The sequence below is a fragment of the Heterocephalus glaber genome, unplaced genomic scaffold (genome assembly GCF_053883595.1).
Source record: "Heterocephalus glaber isolate CG9 unplaced genomic scaffold, H.glaber_assembly_v1.0 deba00001593, whole genome shotgun sequence".
In the NCBI taxonomy this organism is placed as follows: domain Eukaryota; kingdom Metazoa; phylum Chordata; class Mammalia; order Rodentia; family Bathyergidae; genus Heterocephalus; species Heterocephalus glaber.
The window spans coordinates 6296891-6306711 of record NW_028258368.1 but is presented as its reverse complement, the minus strand read 5'-3'; the positions used below and the strand labels follow the sequence as shown (position 1 = coordinate 6306711).

General features: G+C 38.6%; 1 protein-coding gene and 1 pseudogene across 1 annotated transcript in view; one reads left to right on the top strand and one right to left on the bottom strand.

Moving 5' to 3' along the window:
• Nucleotides 1–6588, bottom strand: part of Katna1 (katanin catalytic subunit A1) — a 56296-nt gene extending 49708 nt beyond the window's left edge. The window contains exon 1 of the mRNA XM_004856896.3: nt 6310–6588. The gene's annotated coding sequence lies outside the window, so the exon portion shown is untranslated. The remainder of the gene's footprint in view (nt 1–6309) is intronic.
• A 925-nt stretch (nt 6589–7513) lies between these two features.
• Nucleotides 7514–9821, top strand: LOC101720221 (RNA-binding protein 7 pseudogene; annotated as a pseudogene).

Below are 9821 nucleotides of genomic sequence, written 5' to 3'. Positions count from 1 at the left end.
AGTGCACAACATCAAAATAATAGGGAGGAGTTGAACACAGCAGTAGAGACTCACCATACCTCCTTCCCTAAGAACAGTGACCATAACTGAGCAAGCCATTAACTAAGGAAGTTAGAAAACTAATGGAATAAACGTAAAAGGATAAGAATAGAAAGAAAAAAAAATCACAGGCACTATTTAAATAAAAAGAAACAAACAAAAAAAACTGGGAAAGGTTTATAAAGCCAAAGCCCAAGTCTTTAGAAAAACTGAAAAATCTTTGGTAAGACTGTGTTGAGGGGAGAGTTAAGTAAACAAAGTGTAAAGTGAAAAAGAGGAAATAACTAAGCCAATACAGTGGCACATGTCTGTAAGCCCTACACTCTGCAAAGTTAAGGCAGGAAGATGGCAAATTCAGGCCCAGTCTGGGCAACAGTGAATCAGAGAGAACCTATCTCAAATGAACAAACGAAAGAAAAAAGAGAGAAAGAGCCTGCGGATATAGCTCAATATGAAGGCCCTGGGTTCTATTACCAGTACTGAACAACAACAACAAAAAGGAAATAACAAAACAGATTTGAGATTTTAAAAAATGAAATTTTTCTTCTTAGTCAAAAAAATGAAATTTTAATAAAAGACCTACCCCTTTAAAAAGCTCCAGAAGAGTTTTGAAAGGTGTGTTTTTTACCTTACTTCTAATAGAAATATTTCCAATTACATAAAAGTTGATTCAGAAAACAAAGGAAAAGCTGATCAATTCTCATTCTTTTGACTTTTGGAGACTGAACCCAGGGCTTCAGGTATGCTAAGTGCTCTCCCCCAACTCTTTTTTTATGAGGGTGAGATTGGTTCAATTTTGAAAGTTAGAATACAAAGTCTGTTTTACCAGCTAACCCAGAATGGATCAACACACACATGCACACACAAGACACACAGATATAACCAAGATAGAGAGACACAATACATACCACCTATGATCAAGAAGAATTTATCCTAGGAGGGTACGGGTGATTCAGTATCAGTAAATCTATCACTCTAATTCCTTACACTACTGGACAAAGTACTTTAACCAAAAATAGGTAAAGAACATAAAAGGCAATTCATAAAAGAGAAAACTCAAATGTTAACAAGTACAGGCAAAAGAAAGAGAATCTTTTACATTTGCCAGATTAAAACAAAATAGCAAATTCAGTAATACCAAGCATTAGCAAGATTTCGGAAAAAAAGGACTACTCACAATTAATTCGTGGGCACAAACTGACCTAGCCATTTTAGGGAGCAATTTGGCAGTACTTAGGGATATTATGTATGCATAATAATCAGCAATCTCACTGTTTTGAAAATATTATAGAGAAAGCTTCACAGAAATCCACAAAGGAAATATTTGGGGATGTTAATTATAGAACTATTTGAGAAATCAAAGAGCATGAGCCAATTTATCTATTCCCTACTAGGGAAATGTGGTAGATACATATATGGAATACCACCTAGCAGATAAGAGGCAATGCACAAAATTTACAAATAGCAATATAGATCATCAAAGCACAGGGTCAGATTAAAAAAATCTTAGACGCAGAACAATATCTAAATCCCAATACCATTTTATTAAATTTAAAAATACATATGCTATATAAACATTCATTTTTAAAAGATACACATATATCCAAGAACACATACTGAACATATTAGTCTATGGAAGGTGAGGCAAGAATTGTGAGTGCAAAAATTGGATGAAGAGTAGGGGAAACAAAAAGTAAACATATACAACAAAAGAAAAACCTACATCTATGGATTATCACAGTGGGCCTCTATGAGGATTCTAACTGCTCTATATAACCTCTGCCTCTTGGAATCTACATCTTGTGCATTTCCACCCCTGCCCATGTGTGCTTGTAACAAACACTGCATGCAAAAATAACAAAATTTCATCTCTTGATATTAGAGTGACTTCTATCTAGCTCATTGTCTCTTGGTTGGCCCACTCAAAGGGAAACCAGCACCCTGCTGTCCTGTGCAGAGGCTCACATGGAAAAGAACTGAGGGACACTCAGGCCAATAATTAGTAAAGAACTGAGGCCCTCATTGAGCCCTGCCAAGAACCATGTGAATAAGCTTGAATCTTCCTTCCGTTGAGTCTTCAGATGACTTACACCCCTGACTGACATCTTGATTACAGCTTTGTGAAAGGTCCTGAATCAGAGGCACCCATTAAGCCATGCCCAGATTCTTGACCCAAAGAAACTGTGAGACAATACATAATATCTGTTGTTCAAACCCACTAAGTTATGGAGTAATTTGTTATGAAGCAATATAGTTATGAACTAAGGTCTATGACTAACTCAAGATTGAGCGTCTGAGGTCCAAAAGTAAAGGAAAAGAAACCTCTGGCATAAACAGTGACTCCTAGAGTCATGACCACTGATAATGTTCTATCTTAATAAAAGCTCTAAAAGTTCTATCTTAATAAAAGCTTTTCTATTTTTGTAAAATAGAAAAGAAAAGCTCCATGACTTAGGGACAATGTCTCTCTTCTGTTAAGTGATATATCGCCAGCACCCAGAACCATGTCTGGCATATAGCAAATTTCTGTAAATGTTTGAATGAATAAATACTGCCAGCGTTTTGTCTTAACTACCAAGTTTCTTACCCAGTCCACTTCCTGACCCTCTACACCTTTACATTCCTTCATTCTCAGTTCATTCCTACTATGCTAGAATGACAGCTTGATTGTTCTGTGATAATTTTTTCCTTGAAGCCAGCCCTACCCTATTGTGACACCTAATTTGGGGCCAGGTCCTGGAAGTATACAGTGGATCAGGATGGGCTTAGATTATCAGGCCTCTTATTTGCTTTCTATCTCTCCCACTTTTCTTTAATAATGTCCTTCTGGATCTTTATTCCCTTTCTCCTACTTTAAAAAAATCTATATTAGGGCCGGGGATTTAGCTCAATGGTTCCACTGCCTGCCTCACAAGCCCAAGGACCTGAGTTCGATCCCTGGTACAAAAAACAAAAAAAAGCATGATTAATAAATAGTTCAAAAGCATGATTAATAGTTCAAAAGGAGTTCAAAAGGAGCATGATTTAATAGTTCAAAAATCATACAAGGTACTCCAGACCTTTTTCAAAGATTGTGTTTTGAACTTTTTTCTAGTCAGATAAGATACCTTAAGAGTCAAAGAACTAATATTTACTAATAAACGTAAAGTCAATCCAAAGCCACATTAAAAACAGACCTGCAAAGACCTTGGCTATCAAAAAAATGTCTTCATCGGTAACTCCAAAGCACCCTTAGTTCACTCGATGTTAAGACAGAAATAATTGTTTCCCATTCTTTTAATAATCTCTAAGCCTAAAGCACCTTCTCCTTGAATGTCAATACTGTAAATTTATTAAATTCTCTTTATCATTATCCTTATAACTGATAAAAATTGCACTGTAGGCCAGAAACCAGGTCTACTTAGAATAAAATATGGCAGTATCTCAAGAAATAAATCTATTTGAGGGTCTTGGGTTTAGCACAGTGGCTCCACGCCTGCCTCAAAAGTTCAAGGTCCTGAGTTTGATCCCCGGTACTGAAAAAAAAAAAAACTATTTGAAAAATGCTGACAAGCAAAATTTTAATCTCTATGAACTACGTATTGGCTCAGCATTACTAGAACACTTACAAAAATAAGATCGCCACTGTCTTGGTGATATTACAGAAAGAAATAACTACAGGCAATGCTACTTTATTTCACGGCAGAGTTTTTTTTTATTATTCTAACAAAAGTTCCTTTTTTTGTTTAAAAGGCTTAGTTCTTTATAATTTAGCCAATGACTAATTCATTTATTTTAACTGAGCAAGGTACAACATGAAATTTTAACAATTTTTTTTTGGAGGGGGCTGGGGATCAATCCTAGGGCCTCACTCATGCTAGGCAAATGCTCAATCACTGAGCTACATCCCTAGCCCCAAATTTTAAAAGTTAAATAGTAAAATCTCAAATTTACAGCGAAGTTTCTAGCAAATAATATAATAATTCTAGCAAAATATAATAATATAATGATGGAGTGTAGTAATATATGAAGGAAGCGCAATGTCTCACAAAGTAACGAAGTTTTTTTCCTCCTCCTCTAGGATTTCAAAGAGACTGAAAAAGAAGACAACCAATCCAAATATTTTAATTCGAGATTTCTATTCTCTCCCTACACAAAAGGAGCCCTCCATATTCCAAGCCTAAAAAGGACACCTTTAAAGGATTTTTAAAAATATTCCACTGACATCATAGTTTTTACCATAATATGCACAGATCATACACTCAACAAATATTTTAGGAGTACCAACTGAGCTGCAAGAAATTTCTTTGAAGACAAAATGAAGACAGAAGTACACTGAGTTACAAAGAAAACACTGAAGACAAAAATGAGACAGAATTAGGCTTTTAAATTGTTGAGGTTTAGTTGAAAGGATATAATTTCACTTATTCTAGGGGTTTTTTCTCTGCTTAGGAAGAGACAATGTGAGATACTAAAGCATGGACTAAGAAAAACAATCAACACCAATATTAGAAGCCTGAAAACGTTTTAAAAATATTTATCTGCAAAATTTCCTAAACAAAAATAGATCATAAAACCCAAACATGGACGTTTCTGAAGGCAGTTCAGAAAACCGTATGTGTGATATTAAAAGTTGCAACAGGTCGGCAATTTTCAGAATGTTCCAGTACAGGGTAGGAAAGCAACTATATGCCAATTTACAGACAGTCACTGATGATTATGAATAAGCACAGTAAATGAGCGACCTATAACCAATAAAGTATAGCATACATTTTTCTTATATTTACAATCATCATGATACTTAAGCACAAGAAAGTTATCACTTAGAAAAGGCACCAAAAGAAATCTGCCAGAAAGATAAAAGTGTATAATATATGTATTTGGTAAATTTTCAGTTTAACCTGAACAAACTGATTTGTGCATATAACAATTATAATTTAAAGGCCATATGCAAGCCCTGTCAATAAATTCAGTACCATGAGCAAAATCTATTTAGCATGTTATCAACACTGACCATACTGATTTGATAATACTACCTTTTTTAAATAGTCAAGTAGCTAAAAAACAAACCATTGCTGTAAACAAAAATTCAACAATCTTGTTAATACAGCAAATTCTACAAGACTGTCTCATCCTCAATATTTGTCACAACTGTGGTACCAGTTTCAAAACACGGTACAGAATCCCTTGTAACTACACATGTCCAGCAGTAAATGTATAAAATGTAAATGCTTCTTGAATAATTGATACCAAAAGGAGCCCAACAGATTTGCAGTTTAGGAATACTGAAAATCGATGAGCACTGCACAATACAGGCCACTAAGTGATAATGTTAATACAAGACAAATCCTTTTGCTCCTCGTGTTTCTTGGTTTAAACACTCTATGATTACACAAAGTATCTTCTTCAGGAAAGAAAATATAGCTATACGCTGAGACATTTAGGCCTACAGAAACATTACAAGTATATATGGTGACACTTGCTACGGTGACTATCATCCTGATTTTGTGACTATGTGTGACAAAGATCTATTATTACACACTCTAAAACATCAAGAATGTTTTCAGCAGTAAATATTATTTCAAACAGGAAGACATAAATGAGTGCTTTTAAGAGAAAAGAGAGCATCTCTGCGTTGTTGGAAGTTAGTAACTGATACAAAACTTGCATTTCTGAGTTTGAAAAAACCATTTTTTATTTAATAAGGGCTTAAGGCACGTACGGATCCACGTTTATCTCTCATTTTGTCGCTATACAATCTACTGTATGAAACGAATGTTCACAGAGATAAATTTTCTAAACGGTACCAACAAAACAAAAAGGTCCATAAACTTGCAGAGGACGCTCGGCTCTAGAATAACCGAAATAAACAACATCCTCAACAAAATCACATCAACATAACAGGTCGTAAGACAGGTGGCAGAATCAAAATATCAAAACTTTGGGGATCTTTTCAGCCTGAGGATTTAGGGGGTTGGAGAGGTGGGCATGGACTCGTTCAGGAAAGAACCAGTCATAAGAGAATTTAAAACGTGTTCTCTCGCTCTAACGACAAGGGGCTAGAGATGGGATGGACAGGAGCCCCCGACTAGTTCCCAGCTGGGCAGGATTCCTCAGGTAAGGGGACTGTCACCTGAGCCACAGGTGTCAGAGACAACAGCAAGAACCTAAGACCTCGGGGCAGGCACCGACAGGCACGAGGACTGGGCAGCCCGCGCATCACGCTCTCATCGCAGACCCCCGTTTCCCTAGCCGGCTGAGACACGGGGTCGGGGTCCCCGGAGCACTCACCGACTGCAGCCGAGGAGCCTAGGGAAACCGCCGCCCACCAGGCGGAGAGGACGGGCCGAGCGGGGCTCCTGGCGGCCAGAAAGGAGACCAACACAGCCTCCAGCCCCCGCCCTCAGGGATCCCGCACTGCCGGATTCAACGGTCAGCAGCCCCCGGCGCGGCTCCCGCTAGCCGAGAATTGGAAAGCAAACCCGCCAGGGCCACTTCCGGTACCAGGGACACCTCGTCGACTCCGACACACGCTCGGCGACGCCCCGGGAGCGAGGACGCCCGGGCAACGTGCTTGCGCCGGGGCAGGAACGCAGGGGGCGTGGCCAGTAAGGGGTGCGCCTGCGCAGTTTGCGCTCCCGCCCCCCCCATGTTGCCTGAGGTAGGAAGGAGGCAAGTAATGATCTTAACTAGTTATGCCACCCCTACCTCTGTACCTGTGTCGACCACTTTTCCTCCCATTTGTTTTTCACCAGACTCCTCAGAGGTTACAGTCAGGGTGTCTTATTTTACAGGTGAGTTTCAAGGGTCAATCAATTCGTTTATGACAAATCTGGCTTTAGAATTTAGAGTCAGAATTCCCAGGATGTGGCCCGTCAGGGCAGAGCAGGAATAAGGAGAGAATAAACAAAGATACTAGGATACGATGCTGTTGGCAAGTTGTTTTCCTTCCTCCCTTCCCTCCCTCAAACTCTAAATCCTCCTGCCTCAAGTCTCCCAAATACTAATATTACAGGACAGCACTACCAGGCCTAGCTCAGAATGCTATTTTCTTGTCACCATTCTAATATAACCAGGCAACAAATAAAATTATATTTCACGATTTATACATACGTACTGGACAGTGCTGTTGGCAATGCTTTCTCCAGTCTCAGTCTCTATATGCTACCAGGACCACCCCACCACCACCACCATAAACTAGAGGAGCTTAAGACACGTTTTTAAAGAATTTATTCTTATAATTTATTCTTTTTAAAGAATAAATCTAAATTAAATTTCTAACACTAAAGCATCTCAGTCAGGTAATATACAATAATATAACAGGGAGCCAGGCGTGATAGTGCACGCCTGTAATCCTAACACTTGGGAGGACTGCCATGAATTCGAGGACAGCCTGGGCTACATAGTTTGAGTTCATGGCCAGCCTGAACCACACCGAGTGACCTTGTCTGAAAACAAAAAACAAAACAAACCCCCAGCAGTTCGGAAAGATATTTCCATTCAATCAACACAGTTGGTGTGTGCCAAACACTGTTTGACACTGAGTATACATGGTTGATAAATGTTTCATGGGGCTCACCTAAAATAGAAAATAATAGTTTCACCACAGTGGATATAAACTTTAATGGAGCACAGAAAACTACAATCCAATTTAGGGAGGAATAGATTACCCTAATTAGGAGAATTCATCTTTTATATGAGTGCAAAAGTGTGCTAACTTTTTCCTCTTAAATTTTTTTTTTTGGTACCGGGGATCCAACTTGGGTCCTTGTGCTTGTAAGAGAGGCGCGGTGCCACTGAGCTAAATCCCCGGCGAGGTACGCTAACTTATAAAGCCAATTTGTAGTGTTTTTTTTGTTTTTTGGGTTTTTTTTTTTTTTTTTTTTTTTGGTACCGGGGATCGAACTCGGGTTCTTCTGCTTGTGAGGCAGGTGGCGGAACCACTGAGCTAAATCCCCCGGCCCCATTTTTTATTTATTTTTTTTTAATTTTATTTTATTTTTTGTACCGGGGATTGAACTTGGGTCCTTGCGCTTGCGCAGCAGGCGGTGAAACCACTGAGCTAAATCCCCCGGCAATTTGTAGTTTTAAAAAAACTTCTCAAAGGACACAAAATGAATACATATGGTATTGTTGATGTAAAAAAATAAAAATTCTAAAATAAGAAAATAGTTTATTACAAGTGAACAGGAATAACCATGCCCAGAGAACATGGAATTCAACAACATGAAATCTCAAAAGATACAGTTTTGCCAGCTGTGATGGTGCACGCCTGTTATCCCAGCACTCGGGAGGTTGAGGCAGGACAATCCATCGCTGTTAGAGGCCAGCTGGGGTTACATAGTGAGTGAGTTCAAGACCAGCCTGAACCACATAGCAAGACTCTGTTTCAAAACAACAAAAGGGCCTGTGTGGGGACGGGGAGACGTTGAGATGGGGGCGGCGGAAGTGGACCGCACTCTCTTTGTGGGCAACCTTGAAACTAAAGTGACTGAGGAGCGGCTTTTCGAGCTGTTCCACCAGGCTGGGCCAGTAATAACGGTGAAAATTCCAAAAGATAAGATAGTAAACCAAAGCAATTTGCGTTTTTGAATTTTAAACAGAAAGTATCTGTTCCTTATGCAATGAAGCTACTTAATGGAATCAAACTTTTTGGAAGGCCCATCAAAATTCTGTTTAGATCAGGAAGTAGTCATGCCTCGAAAGGATGTCAGTTTATCATAACCCCAGCATCATGCTGGAAATTCAAGCCCTACCTCCACATCTCTTAGCAGCAGATATGAAAGGACTGGAGATAACATGACATCATCATCACAGATAATTCAGAGATCATTCTTTTCTCCAGAAAATTATCAGAGACAAGCAGTGATGAACAATGTTTTAAGACAGATGCCATTTGGTGGGAAATTTGGTTCTCCACATGTGGATCAATCAGGATTTTCACCATCAGTTCAGTCACATAATCATACTTATAACCAGTCTTCAAGCTCCCAGTGGCTCCAGAATACACCGCGATCACAGCATAAAATCAGACAGAATTCTCATCCCTACCTACCAGATAGACATATAGCTGAGAACGGAGTTACACCGATCGTGGGTCTGACCACCATTACAGAGGAAGCAGAGATTTCCTCTATGAAGATAGGAATCATGATGGGTGGAGCCATGACTATGATAACAGAAGGGACAGTAGTAGAGATGGAAAATGGCGCTCATCTCGACCCCAGTAAATATTAAAAGGACATTGTTCTATAGGGCCATTTTAGCCTCTTTTGAGTAAGTTGAGCTGAAAATATTTCGAAAAATTGTACAGAGAAGCTTTTCCAGTTGCCTAATTTGTTTTTTTTAAAACATACAGCTACAGTTTAATACAGGAATGAGAAAGATTGTGGTTCCAGTCATATTTCATTAATAACCTTTCACCTCAGGGTCTTATGAAGAGGAAAGGGTTCTATGCAAAAGAAAGTGCCACAGTTCCTAATCATCCAGACAGCTTCAGAAGGGTGAATTGTATACCAGGCATGATTTTTAAAAACACAATGTTTAGATTTTGAAAAAGACACATCTCTATAATGCCATAATGGCATTGTGTCTTTTACTGTAACAAATTTTAAAAATCTAAACATTCCCATATACTTTGATCAGACCTCATAGATGGTTGTATTATAAAGCAAATATTTTAATTTTTTGTACCACAAGAAATTCCGTGCTAAGTGAATCCAGTTTTGGTGTATATAATAGGAAGTTCATATTGATAGCTATCAGCTAATCAGATGGCTATCTGTATTTTGTTAATAAATTAG